This window comes from Telmatherina bonti (genome assembly GCF_933228915.1).
Source record: "Telmatherina bonti genome assembly, chromosome: 9".
NCBI classification, from domain to species: Eukaryota; Metazoa; Chordata; class Actinopteri; order Atheriniformes; family Telmatherinidae; genus Telmatherina; species Telmatherina bonti.
Window position 1 is genome coordinate 37,837,151 of NC_136627.1, and position 23,014 is coordinate 37,860,164.

Below are 23,014 nucleotides of genomic sequence, written 5' to 3' on the forward strand. Positions count from 1 at the left end.
AGAGTCCAGACCAGAGACCCGATCAGATTCCAGACCAGAGTCCAGACCAGAGACCAGACCAGAGTCCAGATCAGAGTCCAGACAAGTGTCCAGACCAGAGTCCAGACCAGAGTTCAGACCAGAGACCAGACCTGTGTCCAGAGCAGAGACCAGACCAGAGTCCAGACCAGTGTCCACACCAGAGTCAAGACCAGATACCAGATCAAAGTCCAGACCAAAGTCCACTTCAGAGTCCAGACCAGAGTCCAGACCAGAGTCCAGACCAGAGTCCAGACCAGAGACCAGACCAGTGTCCAGACCAGAGTCCAGACCAGAGTCCAGACCAGAGACCAGACCAGAGTCCAGACCAAAGTCCAGATCAGAGTCCAGACCAGAGTCCAGACCAGACACAAGACCAGAGTCCAGACCAAAGTCCAGATCAGAGTCCAGACCAGAGACCAGACCAGAGTCCAGACCAGTGTCCAGACCAGAGTCCAGACCAGACACCAGACCAGAGTCCGAACCAGAGTCCAGACCAGAGTCCAGATCAGAGTCCAGACCAGTGTCCATACCAGTGTCTACATCAAAATCACGACCAGAGTCAAGACCAGACACCAGACCAGAGTCCAGACAACTGTCCAGACCAGAGTCCAGACCAGAGTTCAGACCAGAGTCCAGACCAGTGTCCAGACCAGATTCCAGACCAGAGTCCAGATCAGGGTCCATACCAGAGTCCAGACCAGAATCCAGATCAGAGTCCAGACCATTTTCCAGATCAGAGTCCAGACCAGAGTCCAGATCAGAGTCCAGACCAGAGTCCAAATCAGAGTCCAGATCAGAGTCCAGACCAGAGACCAGACCACAGTCCAGACCAGTGTCAAGACCAGAGTCCAGACCAGTGTCCAGACCAGAGTCCAGACCAGAGTCCAGACCAGTGTCCAGATCAGAGTCCAGACCAGTGTCTAGATCAAAGTCCAGACCAGAGTCCAGACCAGAGACCAGACCAGTGTCCAGACCAGAGACCGGACTAGAGTCCAGAACAGAGTCCAGATCAGATTAAAGTCCAGAGTTCAGACCAGAGTCCAGATCAGAGTCCAGACCAGAGTCCAGACCAGAGTCCAGATAAGAGTCCAGACCAGAGTCCAGATAAGAGTCCAGACCAGAGTCCAGACCAGTGTCCAGACCAGAGTCCAGACCAGAGTCCAGATCAGAGTCCATACCAGAGTCCAGACCAGTGTCCAGACCAGAGTCCAGACCAGAGTCCAGATCAGAGTCCAGACCAGAGGCCAGACCAGAGTCCAGATCAGAGTCCAGACCAGTGTCCAGACCAGAGTCCAGACCAAAGTCCACTTCAGAGTCCACACCAGAGTCCAGACCAGAGACCAGACCAGAGTCAAGACCAGAGACCAGATCAGAGTCCAGACCAAAGTCCACTTCAGAGTCCAGACCAGAGTCCAGACCAGAGACCAGACCAGAGTCCAGACCAGAGACCAGACCAGAGTCCAGACCAAAGTCCAGATCAGAGTCCAGACCAGAGACCAGACCAGTGTCCAGACCAGAGACAAGACCAGAGTCCAGAACAGAGTCCAGATCAGATTAAAGAACAGAGTTCAGACCAGAGTCCAGATCAGAGTCCAGACCAGAGTCCAGATCAAAGTCCAGACCAGAGACCAGACCAGTGTCCAGACCACTGTCTAGACCAGAGTCCAGACCAGATACCAGATCAGAGTCCAAACCAGAGTCCAGATCAAAGTCCAGACCAGAGACCAGACCAGAGCCCAGACCAGAATCCAGACCAGAGTCCAGACCAGTGACCAGACCAGAGTCAAGATCAGAGTCCAGACCAGAGACCAGACCAGTGTCCAGACCACTGTCTAGACCAGAGTCCAGACCAGATACCAGATCAGAGTCTAGACCAGAGTCCAGATCAAAGTCCAGACCAGAGACCAGACCAGAGCCCAGACCAGAATCCAGACCAGAGTCCAGACCAGAGACCAGACCAGAGTAAAGATCAGAGTCCAGACCAGAGTCCAGACCAGTGTCAAGACCAGTGTCCAGACCAGAGACCAGATCAGAGTCCAGACCAAAGTCCACTTCAAAGTCCAGACCAGAGTCCAGAGCAGAGACCAGACCAGAGGCCAGACCAGAGGCCAGACCAGAGTCCAGACCAGTGTCCAGACCAGAGACCAGACCAAATTCCACTTCAGAGTCCAGACCAGAGTCCAGACCAGAGACCAGACCACAGTCCAGACCAGAGACCATACCTGAGTCCAGACCAGTGTCCAGACCAGAGTCCAGACCAGAGACCAGACGGGAGACCAGACCAGTGTCCAGACCAGAGTCCAGACCAGAGACCAGACTAGAGTCTAGACCAAAGTCCAGACCAGAGTCCAAACCAGAGTCCAGACCAGTGTCCAGACCAGAGTCCAGACCAGAGACCAGACCAGAGTCCAGAACAGAGTCCAGATCAGATTAAAGACCAGAGTTCAGACCAGAAACCAGACAAGAGTACAGACCAGAGTCCAGACTAAAGTCCAGATCAGAGTCCAGACCAGAGTCCAGACCAGAGTCCAGACCAGAGACCAGACCAGAGTCCAGACCAAAGTCCAGATCAGAGTCCAGACCAGAGACCAGACTAGAGTCCAGATCAGAGTCCAGATCAGAGTCCAGACCAGAGACCAGACCAGAGTCCAGATCAGATTAAATAAAAGAGTTCAGACCAGAGTCCAGATCAGAGTCCAGACCAGAGTCCAGATAAGAGTCCAGACCAGAGTAAAGATCAGAGTCCAGACCAGAGTCCAGACTAGAGACCAGATCAGAGTCCAGACCAGAGTCCAGATTAAAGTACAGACTGAGGTCCAGACCAGAGTCCAGATCAGAGTCCAGACCAGAGACCAGACCAGTGTCCAGACCACTGTCTAGACCAGAGTCCAGACCAGATACCAGATCAGAGTTTAGACCAGAGTCCAGATCAAAGTCCAGACCAGAGACCAGACCAGAGCCCAGACCAGAGTCCAGATCAGAGTCCAGACCAGAGACCAGATCAGAGTCCAGACCAGAGTCCAGACCAGTGACCAGACCAGAGTCAAGATCAGAGTCCAGACCAGAGACCAGACCAGTGTCCAGACCAGTGTCCAGACCAGAGACCAGATCAGAGTCCAGACCAGTGTCCAGACCAGAGTCCAGACCAAATTCCACTTCAGAGTCCACACCAGAGTCCAGACCAGAGACCAGACCAGAGTCCAGACCAAAGTCCAGATCAGAGTCCAGACCAGAGTCCAGACCAGAGACCAGACCAGAGTCCAGACCAGTGTCCAGACCAGAGTCCAGACCAGAGACCAGACCAGAGACCAGACCAGTGTCCAGACCAGAGTCCAGACCAGAGACCAGACTAGAGTCTAGATCAAAGTCCAGACCAGAGTCAAGACCAGAGTCCAGACCAGTGTCCAGACCAGAGTCCAGACCAGAGACCAGACCAGAGTCCAGACCAAAGTCCAGACCAGAGTCCAGACCAGAGTCCAGACCAAAGTCCAGATCAGTGTCCAGACCAGTGTCCAGACCAGAGTCCAGACCAGAGTCCAGACCAGAGACCAGACCAAAGCCCAGACCAGAGTCCAGATCAGAGTCCAGATCAGAGTCCAGAACAGAGACCAGACCAAAGTCCAGACGAGAGTCCAGATCAGAGTCCAGACCAGAGACCAGACCAGTGTCCAGACCACTGTCCAGACCAGAGTCCAGACCAGAGACCAGATCAGAGTCCAGACCAGAGTCCAGATCAAAGTCCAGACCAGTGTCCAGACCAGAGTCCAGACCAGAGACCAGACCAGAGACCAGACCAGTGTCCAGACCAGAGACCAGACCAGAGACCAGACCAGTGTCAAGACCAGAGACCAGACCATAGTCCAGAACAGAGTCCAGATCAGATTAAAGTCCAGAGTTCAGACCAGAGTCCAGATCAGAGTCCAGACAAGAGTCAAGACCAGAGTCCAGATCAGAGTCCAGACCAGAGTCCAGATAAGAGTCCAGACCAAAGTCCAGATCAGAGTCCAGACAGGAGGCCAGACCAGAGTCCAGATCAGAGTCCAGACAAGTGTCCAGACCAGAGTCCAGACCAGAGTTCAGACCAGAGACCAGACCAGTGTCCAGACCAGAGACCAGACCAGAGTCCAGACCAGTGTCCACAACAGAGTCCAGACCAGAGACCAGACCAGAGTAAAGACCAGAGACCAGATCAGAGTCCAGACCAAAGTCCACTTCAGAGTCCAGACCAGAGTCCAGACCAGAGTCCAGACCAGAGACCAGACCAGAGTCCAGACCAAAGTCCAGATCAGTGTCCAGAACAGTGTCCAGACCAGAGTCCAGACCAGAGTCCAAACCAGAGACCAGACCAGAGTCCAGACCAAAGTCCAGATCAGAGTCCAGACCAGAGTCCAGACCAGACACCAGACCAGAGTCCAGACCAAAGTCCAGATCAGAGTCCAGACCAGAGACCAGACCAGAGTCCAGACCAGTGTCCAGACCAGAGTCCAGACCAGACACCAGACCAGAGTCCAAACCAGAGTCCAGACCAGTGTCCAGATCAGAGTCCAGACCAGTGTCTACATCAAAGTCCAGACCAGAGTCCAGACCAGACACCAGACCAGAGTCCAGACAACTGTCCAGACCAGACACCAGACCAGAGTCCAGACCAGAGTCCAGACCAGTGTCCAGACCAGAGTCCAGACTAGAGTCCAGATCAGAGTCCATACCAGAGTCCAAACCAGAATCCAGATCAGTGTCCAGACCAGAGTCCGGACCAGAGTCCAGATCAGAGTCCAGACCAGAGTCCAAATCAGAGTCCAGATCAGAGTCCAGACCAGAGACCAGACCACAGTCCAGACCAGTGTCCAGACCAGAGTCCAGACCAGTGTCCAGATCAGAGTTCAGACCAGTGTCTAGATCAAAGTCCAGACCAGAGTCCAGACCAGAGACCAGACCAGTGTCCAGACCAGAGACCAGACTAGAGTCCAGAACAGAGTCCAGATCAGATTAAAGTCCAGAGTTCAGACCAGAGTCCAGATCAGAGTCCAGACCAGAATCCAGACCAGAGTCCAGATCAGAGTCCAGACCAGAGTCCAGACCAGTGTCCAGACCAGAGTCCAAACCAAATTCCACTTCAGAGTCCTCACCAGAGTCCAGACCAGAGACCAGACCAGAGTCTAGACCAGTGTCCAGACCAGAGTCCAGACCAAATTCCACTTCAGAGTCCAGACCAGAGTCCAGATCAGAGTCCAGACCAGAGTCCAGACCAGTGTCCAGACCAGAGTCCAGACCAGAGTCCAGATCAGAGTCCAGACCAGAGTCCAGATAAGAGTCCAGACCAGTGTCCAGACCAAAGTCCACTTCAGAGTCCAGACCAGAGTCCAGACCAGAGACCAGACCAGAGTCCAGACCAAAGTCCAGATCAGAGTCCAGACCAGAGTCCAGACAAGAGACAAGACCAGAGTCCAGACCAGAGTCCAGATCAGAGTCCAGACCAGTGTCCAGACCAGAGTCCAGACCAGAGTCCAGACCAGTGTCCAGACCAGAGTCCAGACCAAATTCCACTTCAGTGTCCACACCAGAGTCCAGACCAGAGACCAGACCAGAGTCCAGACCAGAGTCCAGAACAGAGACCAGACCAGAGTCCAGACCAGAGTCCCGATCAGAGTCCAGACCAGAAACCAGACTAGAGTCCAGACCATTTTCCAGACCAGAGTCCAGACCAGAGTCCAGACAAGAGACCAGACAAGAGTCCAGACCAGAGTCCAGATCAGAGTCCAGACCAGTGTCCAGACCAGAGTCCAGATCAGATTTGAGACCAGAGTCCAAAAAAGAGTCCAGACCAAATTCCAGATCAGAGTCCAGACCAGAGTCCAGTCCAAAGTCCAGATCAGTGTCCAGACCAGTGTCCAGACCAGAGTCCAGACCAGAGTCCAGACCAGAAACCAGACCAGAGTCCAGACCAAAGTCCAGACCAGAGTCAAGACGAGAGACCAGACCAGAGTCCAGACCAGTGTCCAGACCAGAGTCCAGACCAGACACCAGACCAGAGTCCAGATCAGAGTCCAAACCAGAGTCCAGACCAGACACCAGATCAGAGTCCAGACCAGAGTCCAGACCAGTGTCCAGATCAGAGTCCAGACCAGTATCCAGACCAGAGTCCAGACCATTTTCCAGACCAGAGTCCAGAGCAACGACCAGACCAGAGTCCAGACCAGAGTCCCGATCAGATTCCAGACCAGAGTCCAGACCAGAGACCAGACCAGAGACCAGACCAGTGTCCAGATCAGAGTCCATACCAGAGTCCAGACCAGACACCAGACCAGCGTCCAGACCAGAGTCCAGACCAGTGTCCAGATCAGAGTCCAGACCAGTGTCTAGATCAAAGTCCAGACCAGAGTCCAGACCAGACACCAGACCAGAGTCCAGACCAGAGTCCAGACCAGAGTCCAGACCAGTGTCCAGACCAGAGTCCAGACCAGAGTCCAAATCAGAGTCCAGACCAGAGTCCAGACCAGTGTCCAGATCAGAGTCCAGACCAGTGTCCAGAACAGTGTCAAGACCAGAGTCCAGACCAGAGACCAGATCAGAGTCCAGACCAGAGTACAGACCAGAGTCCAGATCAGAGCCCAGAACAGAGTCCAGACCAGTGTCAAGACCAGAGTCCAGATCAGAGACCAGACCAGAGTCCAGACCAAAGTCCAGATCAGAGTCCAGACCAGAGTCACGACCAGAGACCAGACCAGAGACCAGACCAGAGTCCAGACCCAAGTCCAGATCAGAGTCCAAGACCAGTGTCCAGACCACAGTCCAGAGAAGAGACCAGACCAGTGTCCAGACCAGATTAAAGTCCAGAGTTCAGACCAGAGTCCAGATCAGAGTCCAGACAAGAGTCAAGACCAGAGTCCAGATCAGAGTCCAGACCAGAGTCCAGATCAGATTAAAGTCCAGAGTTCAGACCAGAGTCCAGATCAGAGTCCAGACAAGAGTCAAGACCAGAGTCCAGATCAGAGTCCAGACCAGAGTCCAGATAAGAGTCCAGACCAAAGTCCAGATCAGAGTCCAGACAGGAGGCCAGACCAGAGTCCAGATCAGAGTCCAGACCAGTGTCCAGACCAGAGTCCAGACCAAAGTCCACTTCAGAGTCCACACCAGAGTCCAGACCAGAGACCAGACCAGAGTCAAGACCAGAGACCAGATCAGAGTCCAGACCAAAGTCCACTTCAGAGTCCAGACCAGAGACCAGACCAGAGTCCAGACCAAAGTCCAGATCAGTGTCCAGACCAGTGTCCAGACCAGAGTCCAGACCAGAGTCCAGACCAGAGACCAGACCAGAGTCCAGACCAAAGTCCAGATCAGAGTCCAGACCACAGTCCAGACCAGACACCAGACCAGAGTCCAGACCAAAGTCCAGATCAGAGTCCAGACCAGAGACCAGACCAGAGTCCAGACCAGTGTCCAGACCAGAGTCCAGACCAGACACCAGACCAGAGTCCAGACCAGAGTCCAGACCAGTGTCCAGACCAGAGTCCAGACCATTTTCCAGACCAGAGTCCAGACCAGAGACCCGATCAGATTCCAGACCAGAGTCCAGACCAGAGACCAGACCAGAGTCCAGATCAGAGTCCAGACAAGTGTCCAGACCAGAGTCCAGACCAGAGTTCAGACCAGAGACCAGACTAGTGTCCAGACCAGAGACCAGACCAGAGTCCAGACCAGTGTCCACACCAGAGTCCAGACCAGAGACCAGACCAGAGTCAAAACCAGAGACCAGATCAGAGTCCAGACCAAAGTCCACTTCAGAGTCCAGACCAGAGTCCAGACCAGAGACCAGACCAGAGTGCAGACCAAAGTCCAGATCAGTGTCCAGAACAGTGTCCAGACCAGAGTCCAGACCAGAGTCCAGACCAGAGACCAGACCAGAGTCCAGACCAAAGTCCAGATCAGAGTCCAGACCAGAGTCCAGACCAGACACCAGACCAGAGTCCAGACCAAAGTCCAGATCAGAGTCCAGACCAGAGACCAGACCAGAGTCCAGACCAGTGTCCAGACCAGAGTCCAGACCAGACACCGGACCAGAGTCCAAACCAGAGTCCAGACCAGTGCCCAGATCAGAGTCCAGACCAGTGTCTACATCAAAGTCCAGACCAGAGTCCAGACCAGACACCAGACCAGAGTCCAGACAACTGTCCAGACCAGACACCAGACCAGAGTTCAGACCAGAGTCCAGACCCGTGTCACAGACCAGAGTCCAGACCAGAGTCCAGATCAGAGTCCATACCAGAGTCCAGACCAGAATCCAGATCAGTGTCCAGACCAGAGTCCAGACCAGAGTCCAGATCAGAGTCCAGACCAGAGTCCAAATCAGAGTCCAGATCAGAGTCCAGACCAGAGACCAGACCACAGTCCAGACCAGTGTCCAGACCAGATCCAGACCAGTGTCCAGATCAGAGTCCAGACCAGTGTCTAGATCAAATTCCAGACCAGAGTCCAGACCAGAGACCAGACCAGTGTCCAGACCAGAGACCAGACTAGAGTCCAGAACAGAGTCCAGATCAGATTAAAGTCCAGAGTTCAGACCAGTGTCCAGACCAGAGTCCAGACCAGAGTCCAGATCAGAGTCCAGACCAGAGTCCAGATAAGAGTCCAGACCAGAGTCCAGACCAGTGTCCAGACCAAAGTCCACTTCAGAGTCCAGACCAGAGTCCAGACCAGAGACCAGACCAGAGTCCAGACCAAAGTCCAGATCAGAGTCCAGACCAGAGTCCAGACAAGAGTCCAGACCAGAGTCCAGATCAGAGTCCAGACCAGAGTCCAGATCAGAGTCCAGACCAGAGTCCAGACCAGAGTCCAGAACAGAGACCAGACCAGAGTCCAGACCAGAGTCCCGATCAGAGTCCAGACCAGAAACCAGACTAGAGTCCAGACCATTTTCCAGACCAGAGTCCAGACCAGAGTCCAGACAAGAGACCAGACAAGAGTCCAGACCAGAGTCCAGATCAGAGTCCAGACCAGTGTCCAGACCAGAGTCCAGACCAGAGTCCAGACCAGTGTCCAGACCAGAGTCCAGATCAGATTTGAGACCAGAGTCCAGACCAGAGTCCAGATCAGAGTCCAGACCAGACACCAGATCAGAGTCCATACCAGAGTCCAGATCAGAGTCCAGACCAGAGTCCAAAAAAGAGTCCAGACCAAATTCCAGATCAGAGTCCAGACCAGAGTCCAGACCAAAGCCCAGATCAGTGTCCAGACCAGAGTCCAGACCAGAGTCCAGACCAGAGTCCAGACCAGAAACCAGACCAGAGTCCAGACCAAAGTCCAGACCAGAGTCAAGACGAGAGACCAGACCAGAGTCCAGACCAGTGTCCAGACCAGAGTCCAGACCAGACACCAGACCAGAGTCCAGATCAGAGTCCATACCAGAGTCCAGACCAGACACCAGATCAGAGTCCAGACCAGAGTCCAGACCAGTGTCCAGATCAGAGTCCAGACCAGTGTCCAGACCAGAGTCCAGACCAATGTCCAGACCAGTGTCAAGACCAGAGTCCAGACCAGACACCAGACCAGAGTCCAGACCAGAGTCCAGACCAGTGTCCAGACCAGAGTCCAGACCATTTTCCAGACCAGAGTCCAGACCAGAGACCCGATCCGATTCCAGACCAGAGTCCAGACCAGAGACCAGACCAGAGACCAGATCAGAGTCCAGACCAAAGTCCACTTCAGAGTCCAGACCAGAGACCAGACCAGAGTCAAGACCAAAGTCCAGATCAGTGTCCAGACCAGTGTCCAGACCAGAGTCCAGACCAGAGTCCAGACCAGAGACCAGACCAAAGTCCAGACCAAAGTCCAGATCAGAGTCCAGACCAGAGTCCAGACCAGACACCAGACCAGAGTCCAGACCAAAGTCCAGATCAGAGTCCAGACCACAGACCAGACCAGAGTCCAGACCAGTGTCCAGACCAGAGTCCAGACCAGAGAACAGACCAGAGTCCAGATCAGAGTCCAGACAAGTGTCCAGACCAGAGTCCAGACCAGAGTTCAGACCAGAGACCAGACCAGTGTCCAGACCAGAGACCTGACCAGAGTCCAGACCAGTGTCCACACCAGAGTCCAGACCAGAGACCAGACCAGAGTCAAGACCAGAGACCAGATCAGAGTCCAGACCAAAGTCCACTTCAGAGTCCAGACCAGAGTCCAGACCAGAGACCAGACCAGAGTCCAGACCAAAGTCCAGATCAGTGTCCAGAACAGTGTCCAGACCAGAGTCCAGACCAGAGTCCAGACCAGAGACCAGACCAGAGTCCAGACCAAAGTCCAGATCAGAGTCCAGACCAGAGTCCAGACCAGACACCAGACCAGAGTCCAGACCAAAGTCCAGACCAGAGTCCAGACCAGAGACCAGACCAGAGTCCAGACCAGTATCCAGACCAGAGTCCAGACCATTTTCCAGACCAGAGTCCAGACCAGAGACCAGATCCGATTCCAGACCAGAGTCCAGACCAGAGAACAGACCAGAGACCAGATCAGAGTCCAGACCAAAGTCCACTTCATAGTCCAGACCAGAGACCAGACCACTGTCCAGACCAAAGTCCAGATCAGTGTCCAGACCAGTGTCCAGACCAGAGTCCAGACCAGAGTCCAGACCAGAGACCAGACCAGAGTCCAGACCAAAGTCCAGATCAGAGTCCAGACCAGAGTCCAGACCAGACACCAGACCAGAGTCCAGACCAAAGTCCAGATCAGAGTCCAGACCAGAGACCAGACCAGAGTCCAGACCAGTGTCCAGACCAGAGTCCAGACCAGAGAACAGACCAGAGTCCAGATCAGAGTCCAGACAAGTGTCCAGACCAGAGTCCAGACCAGAGTTCAGACCAGAGACCAGACCAGTGTCCAGACCAGAGACCTGACCAGAGTCCAGACCAGTGTCCACACCAGAGTCCAGACCAGAGACCAGACCAGAGTCAAGACCAGAGACCAGATCAGAGTCCAGAACCAAAGTCCACTTCAGAGTCCAGACCAGAGTCCAGACCAGAGACCAGACCAGAGTCCAGACCAAAGTCCAGATCAGTGTCCAGAACAGTGTCCAGACCAGAGTCCAGACCAGAGTCCAGACCAGAGACCAGACCAGAGTCCAGACCAAAGTCCAGATCAGAGTCCAGACCAGAGTCCAGACCAGACACCAGATCAGAGTCCAGACCAAAGTCCAGATCAGAGTCCAGACCAGAGACCAGACCAGAGTCCAGACCAGTGTCCAGACCAGAGTCCAGACCAGACACCAGACCAGAGTCCAAACCAGAGTCCAGACCAGTGTCCAGATCAGAGCCCAGACCAGTGTCTACATCAAAGTCCAGACCAGAGTCCAGACCAGACACCAGACCAGAGTCCAGACAACTGTCCAGACCAGACACCAGACCAGAGTTCAGACCAGAGTCCAGACCAGTGTCCAGACCAGAGTCCAGACCAGAGTCCAGATCAGAGTCCATACCAGAGTCCAGACCAGAATCCAGATCAGTGTCCAGACCAGAGTCCAGACCAGAGTCCAGATCAGAGTCCAGACCAGAGTCCAAATCAGAGTCCAGATAAGAGTCCAGACCAGTGACCAGACCACAGTCCAGACCAGTGTCCAGACCAGAGTCCAGACCAGTGTCAAGATCAGAGTCCAGACCAGAGTCCAGACCAGAGACCAGACCAGTGTCCAGACCAGAGACCAGACTAGAGTCCAGAACAGAGTCCAGATCAGATTAAAGTCCAGAGTTCAGACCAGAGTCCAGACCAGACACCAGACCAGAGTCCAAACCAGAGTCCAGACCAGTGTCCAGATCAGAGTCCAGACCAGTGTCTACATCAAAGTCCAGACCAGAGTCCAGACCAGACACCAGACCAGAGTCCAGACAACTGTCCAGACCAGACACCAGACCAGAGTTCAGACCAGAGTCCAGACCAGTGTCCAGACCAGAGTCCAGACCAGAGTCCAGATCAGAGTCCATACCAGAGTCCAGACAAGAATCCAGATCAGTGTCCAGACCAGAGTCCAGACCAGAGTCCAGATCAGAGTCCAGACCAGAGTCCAAATCAGTGTCCAGATAAGAGTCCAGACCAGTGACCAGACCACAGTCCAGACCAGTGTCCAGACCAGAGTCCAGACCAGTGTCCAGATCAGAGTCCAGATCAGTGTCTAGATCAAAGTCCAGACCAGAGTCCAGACCAGAGACCAGACCAGTGTCCAGACCAGAGACCAGACTAGAGTCCAGAACAGAGTCCAGATCAGATTAAAGTCCAGAGTTCAGACCAGAGTCCAGATCAGAGTCCAGACCAGATTTCAGACCAGAGTCCAGATCAGAGTACAGACCAGTGTCCAGACCAGAGTCCAGACCAAATTCCACTTCAGAGTCCACACCAGAGTCCAGACCAGAGACCAGACCAGAGTCCAGACCAGTGTCCAGACCAGAGTCCAGACCATATTCCACTTCGGAGTCCACACCAGAGTCCAGATAAGAGTCCAGACCAGAGTCCAGACCAGTGTCCAGACCAGAGTCCAGACATGAGTCCAGATCAGAGTCCAGACCAGAGTCCAGACCAGAGTCCAGACCAAAGTCCACTTCAGAGTCCAGACCAGAGTCCAGACCAAAGTCCAGATCAGAGTCCAGACCAGAGTCCAGACAAGAGACCAGACCAGAGTCCAGACCAGAGTCCAGATCAGAGTCCAGACCAGTGTCCAGACCAGAGTCCAGACCAGAGTCCAGACCAGTGTCCAGACCAGAGTCCAGACCAAATTCCACTTCAGAGTCCACACCAGAGTCCAGACCAGAGACCAGACCAGAGTCCAGACCAGAGTCCAGAACAGAGACCAGACCAGAGTCCAGACCAGAGTCCCGATCAGAGTCCAGACCAGAAACCAGACTAGAGTCCAGACCATTTTCCAGACCAGAGTCCAGACCAGAGTCCAGACCAGAGTCCCGATCAGATTCCAGACCAGAGTCCAGACCAGAGACCAGACCAAAGAGCAGACCAGTGTCCAGATCAGAGTCCATACCAGAGTCCAGACCAGACACCAGACCAGCGTCCAGACCAGAGTCCAGACCAGTGTCCAGATCAGAGTCCAGACCAGTGTCTAGATCAAAGTCCAGACCAGAGTCCAGACCAGACACCAGACCAGAGTCCAGACCAGAGTCCAGACCAGTGTCCAGACCAGAGTCCAGACCAGAGTCCAGACCATAGTCCAAATCAGAGTCCAGACCAGAGTCCAGACCAGTGTCCAGACCAGAGTCCAGACCAATGTCCAGACCAGTGTCAAGACCAGAGTCCAGACCAGAGACCAGATCAGAGTCCAGACCAGAGTACAGACCAGAGTCCAGATCAGAGCCCAGAACAGAGTCCAGACCAGTGTCAAGACCAGAGTCCAGATCAGAGACCAGACCAGAGTCCAGACCAGTGTCCAGACCAGAGACCAGACCAGAGTCCAGACCAGTGTCCACACCAGAGTCCAGACCAGAGACCAGACCAGAGTCAAGACCAGAGACCAGATCAGAGTCCAGACCAAAGTCCACTTCAGAGTCCAGACCAGAGTCCAGACCAGAGTCCAGACCAGAGACCAGACCAGAGTCCAGACCAAAGTCCAGATCAGTGTCCAGAACAGTGTCCAGACCAGAGTCCAGACCAGAGTCCAGACCAGAGACCAGACAAGAGTCCAGACCAAAGTCCAGATCAGAGTCCAGACCAGAGTCCAGACCAGACACCAGACCAGAGTCCAGACCAAAGTCCAGATAAGAGTCCAGACCAGAGACCAGACCAGAGTCCAGACCAGTGTCCAGACCAGAGTCCAGACCAGACACCAGACCAGAGTCCAAACCAGAGTCCAGACCAGTGTCCAGATCAGAGTCCAGACCAGTGTCTACATCAAAGTCCAGACCAGAGTCCAGACCAGACACCAGACCAGAGTCCAGACAACTGTCCAGACCAGACACCAGACCAGAGTTCAGACCAGAGTCCAGACCAGTGTCCAGACCAGAGTCCAGACCAGAGTCCAGATCAGAGTCCATACCAGAGTCCAGACCAGAATCCAGATCAGTGTCCAGACCAGAGTCCAGACCAGAGTCCAGATCAGAGTCCAGACCAGAGTCCAAATCAGAGTCCAGATAAGAGTCCAGACCAGTGACCAGACCACAGTCCAGACCAGTGTCCAGACCAGAGTCCAGACCAGTGTCAAGATCAGAGTCCAGACCAGAGTCCAGACCAGAGACCAGACCAGTGTCCAGACCAGAGACCAGACTAGAGTCCAGAACAGAGTCCAGATCAGATTAAAGTCCAGAGTTCAGACCAGAGTCCAGATCAGAGTCCAGACCAGAGTCCAGACCAGAGTCCAGATCAGAGTCCAGACAGGTGTCCAGACCAGAGTCCAGACCAAATTCCACTTCAGAGTCCACACCAGAGTCCAGACCAGAGACCAGACCAGAGTCCAGACCAGTATCCACACCAGAGTCCAGACCAAATTCCACTTCGGAGTCCACACCAGAGTCCAGATAAGAGTCCAGACCAGAGTCCAGACCAGTGTCCAGACCAGAGTCCAGACCAGAGTCCAGATCAGAGTCCAGACCAGAGTCCAGATAAGAGTCCAGACCAGAGTCCAGACCAGAGTCCAGATCAGAGTCCAGACCAGAGTCCAGACCAGAGTCCAGATCAGAGTCCAGACCAGAGTCCAGACCAGTGTCCAGACCAGAGTCCAGATCAGATTTGAGACCAGAGTCCAGACCAGAGTCCAGATCAGAGTCCAGACCAGACACCAGATCAGAGTCCATACCAGAGTCCAGATCAGAGTCCAGACCAGAGTCCAAAAAAGAGTCCAGACCAAATTCCAGATCAGAGTCCAGACCAGAGTCCAGACCAAAGTCCAGATCAGTGTCCAGACCAGTGTCCAGACCAGAGTCCAGACCAGAGTCCAGACCAGAAACCAGACTAGAGTCCAGACCAAAGTCCAGACCAGAGTCAAGACGAGAGACCAGACCAGAGTCCAGACCAGTGTCCAGACCAGAGTCCAGAACAGACACCAGACCAGAGTCCAGATCAGAGTCCATACCAGAGTCCAGACCAGACACCAGATCAGAGTCCAGACCAGAGTCCAGACCAGTGTCCAGATCAGAGTCCAGACCAGTGTCCAGACCAGAGTCCAGACCATTTTCCAGACCAGAGTCCAGACCAAAGACCAGACCAGAGTCCAGACCAGAGTCCCGATCAGATTCCAGACCAGAGTCCAGACCAGAGACCAGACCAAAGAGCAGACCAGTGTCCAGATCAGAGTCCATACCAGAGTCCAGACCAGACACCAGACCAGCGTCCAGACCAGAGTCCAGACCAGTGTCCAGATCAGAGTCCAGACCAGTGTCTAGATCAAAGTCCAGACCAGAGTCCAGACCAGACACCAGACCAGAGTCCAGACCAGAGTCCAGACCAGTGTCCAGACCAGAGTCCAGACCAGAGTCCAGACCATAGTCCAAATCAGAGTCCAGACCAGAGTCCAGACCAGTGTCCAGACCAGAGTCCAGACCAATGTCCAGACCAGTGTCAAGACCAGAGTCCAGACCAGAGACCAGATCAGAGTCCAGACCAGAGTACAGACCAGAGTCCAGATCAGAGCCCAGAACAGAGTCCAGACCAGTGTCAAGACCAGAGTCCAGATCAGAGACCAGACCAGAGTCCAGATCAGAGTCCAGACCAGAGTCACGACCAGAGACTAGACCAGAGACCAGACCAGAGTCCAGACCAAAGTCCAGATCAGAGTCCAAGACCAGTGTCCAGACCACAGTCCAGAGCAGAGACCAGACCAGTGTCCAGACCAGTGTCCAGACCAGAGTCCAGACCAGACACCAGACCAGAGTCCAGATCAGAGTCCATACCAGAGTCCAGACCAGACACCAGATCAGAGTCCAGACCAGAGTACAGACCAGTGTCCAGATCAGAGTCCAGACCAGTGTCCAGACCAGAGTCCAGACCATTTTCCAGACCAGAGTCCAGACCAGAGTCCATACCAGAGTCCAGACCAGACACCAGATCAGAGTCCAGACCAGAGTACAGACCAGTGTCCAGATCAGAGTCCAGACCAGTGTCCAGACCAGAGTCCAGACCATTTTCCAGACCAGAGTCCAGACCAAAGACCAGACCAGAGTCCAGACCAGAGTCCCGATCAGATTCCAGACCAGAGTCCAGACCAGAGACCAGACCAGAGTCCAGACCAGTGTCTAGATCAAAGTCCAGACCAGAGTCCAGACCAGACACCAGACCAGAGTCCAGACCAGAGTCCAGACCAGTGTCCAGAACAGAGTCCAGACCAGAGTCCAGACCATAGTCCAAATCAGAGTCCAGACCAGAGTCCAGACCAGTGTCCAGACCAGAGTCCAGACCAGTGTCCAGACCAGTGTCAAGACCAGAGTCCAGACCAGAGACCAGATCAGAGTCCAGACCAGAGTACAGACCAGAGTCCAGATCAGAGCCCAGAACAGAGTCCAGACCAGTGTCAAGACCAGAGTCCAGATCAGAGACCAGACCAGAGTCCAGACCAAAGTCCAGATCAGAGTCCAGACCAGAGTCACAACCAGAGACCAGACCAGAGACCAGACCAGAGTCCAGACCCATGTCCAGATCAGAGTCCAAGACCAGTGTCCAGACCACAGTCCAGAGCAGAGACCAGACCAGTGTCCAGACCAGAGTCCAGATCAGATTCGAGACCCGAGTCCAGAACAGAGTCCAGATCAGATCAAAGTCCAGAGTTCAGACCAGAGTCCAGATCAGAGTCCAGACAAGAGTCAAGACCAGAGTCCAGATCAGAGTCCAGACCAGAGTCCAGATAAGAGTCCAGACCAAAGTCCAGATCAGAGTCCAGACAGGAGGCCAGACCAGAGTCCAGATCAGAGTCCAGACCAGTGTCCAGACCAGAGTCCAGACCAAAGTCCACTTCAGAGTCCACACCAGAGTCCAGACCAGAGACCAGACCAGAGTCAAGACCAGAGACCAGATCAGAGTCCAGACAAAAGTCCACTTCAGAGTCCAGACCAGAGACCAGACCAGAGTCCAGACCAAAGTCCAGATCAGTGTCCAGACCAGTGTCCAGACCAGAGTCCAGACCAGAGTCCAGACCAGAGACCAGACCAGAGTCCAGACCAAAGTCCAGATCAGAGTCCAGACCAGAGTCCAGACCAGACACCAGGCCAGAGTCCAGACCAAAGTCCAGATCAGAGTCCAGACCAGAGACCAGACCAGAGTCCAGACCAGTGTCCAGACCAGAGTCCAGACCAGACACCAGACCAGAGTCCAGACCAGAGTCCAGACCAGTGTCCAGACCAGAGTCCAGACCATTTTCCAGACCAGAGTCCAGACCAGAGACCCGATCAGATTCCAGACCAGAGTCCAGACCAGAGACCAGACCAGAGTCCAGATCAGAGTCCAGACAAGTGTCCAGACCAGAGTACAGACCAGAGTTCAGACCAGAGACCAGACCAGTGTCCAGACCAGAGACCAGACCAGAGTCCAGACCAGTGTCCACACCAGAGTCCAGACCAGAGACCAGACCAGAGTCAAGACCAGAGACCAGATCAGAGTCCAGACCAAAGTCCACTTCAGAGTCCAGACCCGAGTCCAGACCAGAGTCCAGACCAGAGACCAGACCAGAGTCCAGACCAAAGTCCAGATCAGTGTCCAGAACAGTGTCCAGACCAGAGTCCAGACCAGAGTCCAGACCAGAGACCAGACCATAGTCCAGACCAAAGTCCAGATCAGAGTCCAGACCAGAGTCCAGACCAGACACCAGACCAGAGTCCAGACCAAAGTCCAGATAAGAGTCCAGACCAGAGACCAGACCAGAGTCCAGACCAGTGTCCAGACCAGAGTCCAGACCAGACACCAGACCAGAGTCCAAACCAGAGTCCAGACCAGTGTCCAGATCAGTCCAGACCAGTGTCTACATCAAAGTCCAGACCAGAGTCCAGACCAGACACCAGACCAGAGTCCAGACAACTGTCCAGACCAGACACCAGACCAGAGTTCAGACCAGAGTCCAGACCAGTGTCCAGACCAGAGTCCAGACCAGAGTCCAGATCAGAGTCCATACCAGAGTCCAGACCAGAATCCAGATCAGTGTCCAGACCAGAGTCCAGACCAGAGTCCAGATCAGAGTCCAGACCAGAGTCCAAATCAGAGTCCAGATCAGAGTCCAGACCAGAGACCAGACCACAGTCCAGACCAGTGTCCAGACCAGAGTCCAGACCAGTGTCCAGATCAGAGTCCAGACCAGTGTCTAGATCAAAGTCCAGACCAGAGTCCAGACCAGAGACCAGACCAGTGTCCAGACCAGAGACCAGACTAGAGTCCAGAACAGAGTCCAGATCAGATTAAAGTCCAGAGTTCAGACCAGAGTCCAGATCAGAGTCCAGACCAGAGTCCAGACCAGAGTCCAGATCAGAGTCCAGACCAGAGTCCAGACCAGTGTCCAGACCAGAGTCCAGACCAAATTCCACTTCAGAGTCCACACCAGAGTCCAGACCAGAGACCAGACCAGAGTCCAGACGAGTGTCCAGACCAGAGTCCAGACCAAATTCCACTTCAGAGTCCACACCAGAGTCCAGATAAGAGTCCAGACCAGAGTCCAGACCAGTGTCCAGACCAGAGTCCAGACCAGAGTCCAGATCAGAGTCCAGACCAGAGTCCAGATAAGAGTCCAGACCAGAGTCCAGACCAGTGTCCAGACCAAAGTCCACTTCAGAGTCCAGACCAGAGTCCAGACCAGAGACCAGACCAGAGTCCAGACCAAAGTCCAGATCAGAGTCCAGACCAGAGTCCAGACAAGAGACCAGACCAGAGTCCAGACCAGAGTCCAGATCAGAGTCCAGACCAGTGTCCAGACGTGAGTCCAGACCAGAGTCCAGACCAGTGTCCAGACCAGAGTCCAGACCAAATTCCACTTCAGAGTCCACACCAGAGTCCAGACCAGAGACCAGACCTGAGTCCAGACCAGAGTCCAGAACAGAGACCAGACCAGAGTCCAGACCAGAGTCCCGATCAGAGTCCAGACCAGAAACAAGACTAGAGTCCAGACCATTTTCCAGACCAGAGTCCAGACCAGAGTCCAGACAAGAGACCAGACAAGAGTCCAGACCAGAGTCCAGATCAGAGTCCAGACCAGTGTCCAGACCAGAGTCCAGACCAGAGTCCAGACCAGTGTACCGACCAGAGTCCAGATCAGATTTGAGACCAGAGTCCAGACCAGAGTCCAGATCAGAGTCCAGACCAGACACCAGATCAGAGTCCATACCAGAGTCCAGATCAGAGTCCAGACCAGAGTCCAAAAAAGAGTCCAGACCAAATTCCAGATCAGAGTCCAGACCAGAGTCCAGACCAAAGTCCAGATCAGTGTCCAGACCAGTGTCCAGACCAGAGTCCAGACCAGAAACCAGATCAGAGTCCAGACCAGAGTCCAGACCAAAGTCCAGATCAGTGTCCAGACCAGTGTCCAGACCAGAGTCCAGACCAGAGTCCAGACCAGAAACCAGACCAGAGTCCAGACCAAAGTCCAGACCAGAGTCAAGACGAGAGACCAGACCAGAGTCCAGACCAGTGTCCAGACCAGAGTCCAGACCAGACACCAGACCAGAGTCCAGACCAGAAACCAGACCAGAGTCCAGACCAGTGTCCAGATCAGAGTCCAGACCAGTGTCCAGACCAGAGTCCAGACCATTTTCCAGACCAGAGTCCAGACCAAAGACCAGACCAGATTCCAGACCAGAGTCCAGACCAGAGACCAGACCAGAGACCAGACCAGTGTCCAGATCAGAGTCCAGACCAGAGTCCAGACCAGACACCAGACCAGCGTCCAGACCAGAGTCCATACCAGTGTCCAGATCAGAGTCCAGACCAGTGTCTAGATCAAAGTCCAGACCAGAGTCCAGACCAGACACCAGACCAGAGTCCAGACCAGAGTCCAGACCAGTGTCCAGACCAGAGTCCAGACCAGAGTCCAGACCATAGTCCTAATCAGAGTCCAGACCAGAGTCCAGACCAGTGTCCAGACCAGAGTCCAGACCAGTGTCCAGACCAGTGTCAAGACCAGAGTCCAGACCAGAGACCAGATCAGAGTCCAGACCAGAGTACAGACCAGAGTCCAGATCAGAGCCCAGAACAGAGTCCAGACCAGTGTCAAGACCAGAGTCCAGATCAGAGACCAGACCAGAGTCCAGTCCAAAGTCCAGATCAGAGTCCAGACCAGAGTCACGACCAGAGACCAGACCAGAGACCAGACCAGAGTCCAGACCCAAGTCCAGATCAGAGTCCAAGACCAGTGTCCAGACCACAGTCCAGAGCAGAGACCAGACCAGTGTCCAGACCAGAGTCCAGATCAGATTCGAGACCCGAGTCCAGACCAGAGTCCAAATCAGAGTCCAGACCAGAGACCAGACCAGTGTCCAGACCAGAGTCCAGACCAGTGTCCAGATCAAAGTCCAGACCAGAGTCCAGACAAGTGTCCAGACCAGTGTCCAGACCAGAGTCCAAAAAAGAGTCCAGACCAAATTCCAGATCAGAGTCCAGACCAGAGTCCAGACCAAAGTCCAGATCAGTGACTAGACCAGTGTCCAGACCAGAGTCCAGACCTGAAACCAGACCAGAGACCAGACCAGAGTCCCGACCAGTGTCCAGACCAGAGTCCAGACCAGACACCAGACCAGAGTCCAGACCAGAGTCCAGACCAGTGTCCAGACCAGAGTCCAGACCATTTTCCAGACCAGAGTCCAGACCAGAGACCAGATCAGAGTCCAGACCAAAGTCCAGACAAGTGTCCACACCAGAGTCCAGACCAGAGTTCAGACCAGAGACCAGACCAGAGACCAGATCAGAGTCCAGACCAAAGTCCACTTCAGAGTCCAGACCAGAGTCCAGACCAGAGACCAGACCAGAGTCCAGACCAAAGTCCAGATCAGTGTCCAGAACAGTGTCCAGACCAGAGTCCAGACCAGAGTCCAGACCAGAGTCCAAACCAGAGTCCAGACCAAAGTCCAGATCAGAGTCCAGACCAGAGTACAGACCAGACACCAGACCAGAGTCCAGACCAAAGTCCAGATCAGAGTCCAGACAAGAGACCAGACCTGAGTCCAGACCAGTGTCCAGACCAGAGTCCAGACCAGACACCAGACCAGAGTCCAAACCAGAGTCCAGACCAGTGTCCAGATCAGAGTCCAGACCAGTGTCTACATCAAAGTCCAGACCAGAGTCCAGACCAGACACCAGACCAGAGTCCAGACAACTGTCCAGACCAGACACCAGACCAGAGTTCAGACCAGAGTCCAGACCAAAGTCCAGATCAGAGTCCAGACCAGAGTCCAGACAAGAGACCAGACCAGAGTCCAGACCAGAGTCCAGATCAGAGTCCAGACCAGTGTCCAGACCAGAGACCAGACCAGAGTCCAGACCAAAGTCCAGATCAGAGTCCAGACCAGAGTCCAGACAAGAGACCATACCAGAGTCCAGACCAGAGTCCAGATAAGAGTCCAGACCAGTGTCCAGACCAGAGTCCAGACCAGAGTCCAGACCAGTGTCCAGACCAGAGTCCAGACCAAATTCCACTTCAGAGTCCACACCAGAGTCCAGACCAGAGACCAGAACAGAGTCCAGACCAGAGTCCAGAACAGAGACCAGACCAGAGTCCAGACCAGAGTCCCGATCAGAGTCCAGACCAGAAACCAGACTAGAGTCCAGACCATTTTCCAGACCAGAGTCCAGACCAGAGTCCAGACAAGAGACCAGACAAGAGTCCAGACCAGAGTCCAGATCAGAGTCCAGACCAGGGTCCAGACCAGAGTCCAGACCAGAGTCCAGACCAGTGTCCAGACCAGAGTCCAGATCAGATTTGAGACCAGAGTCCAGACCAGAGTCCAGATCAGAGTCCAGACCAGACACCAGATCAGAGTCCATACCAGAGTCCAGATCAGAGTCCAGACCAGAGTACAGACCAGACACCAGACCAGAGTCCAGACCAAAGTCCAGACCAGAGTCCAGACAAGAGACCAGACCAGAGTCCAGACCAGAGTCCAGATCAGAGTCCAGACCAGTGTCCAGACCAGAGTCCACACCAGAGTCCAGACCAGTGTCCAGACCAGAGTACAGACCAGACACCAGACCAGAGTCCAGACCAAAGTCCAGACCAGAGTCCAGACAAGAGACCAGACCAGAGTCCAGACCAGAGTCCAGATCAGAGTCCAGACCAGTGTCCAGACCAGAGTCCACACCAGAGTCCAGACCAGTGTCCAGACCAGAGTCCAGACCAAATTCCACTTCAGAGTCCACACCAGAGTCCAGACCAGAGACCAGACCAGAGTCCAGACCAAAGTCCAGATCAGAGTCCAGACCAGAGTCCAGACAAGAGACCAGACCAGAGTCCAGACCATAGTCCAGATCAGAGTCCAGACCAGTGTCCAGACCAGAGTCCACACCAGAGTCCAGACCAGTGTCCAGACCAGAGTCCAGACCAAATTCCACTTCAGAGTCCACACCAGAGTCCAGACCAGAGACCAGACCAGAGACCAGACCAGAGTCCAGACCAGAGTCCCGATCAGAGTCCAGACCAGAAACCAGACTAGAGTCCAGACCATTTTCCAGACCAGAGTCCAGACCAGAGTCCAGACAAGAGACCAGACAAGAGTCCAGACCAGAGTCCAGATCAGAGTCCAGACCAGTGTCCAGACCAGAGTCCAGACCAGAGTCCAGACCAGTGTCCAGACCAGAGTCCAGATCAGATTTGAGACCAGAGTCCAGACCAGAGTCCAGATCAGAGTCCAGACCAGACATCAGATCAGAGTCCATACCAGAGTCCAGATCAGAGTCCAGACCAGAGTCCAAAAAAGAGTCCAGACCAAATTCCAGATCAGAGTCCAGACCAGAGTCCAGACCAAAGTCCAGATCAGTGTCCAGACCAGTGTCCAGACCAGTGTCCAGACCAGAGTCCAGACCAGACACCAGACCAGAGTCCAGATCAGAGTCC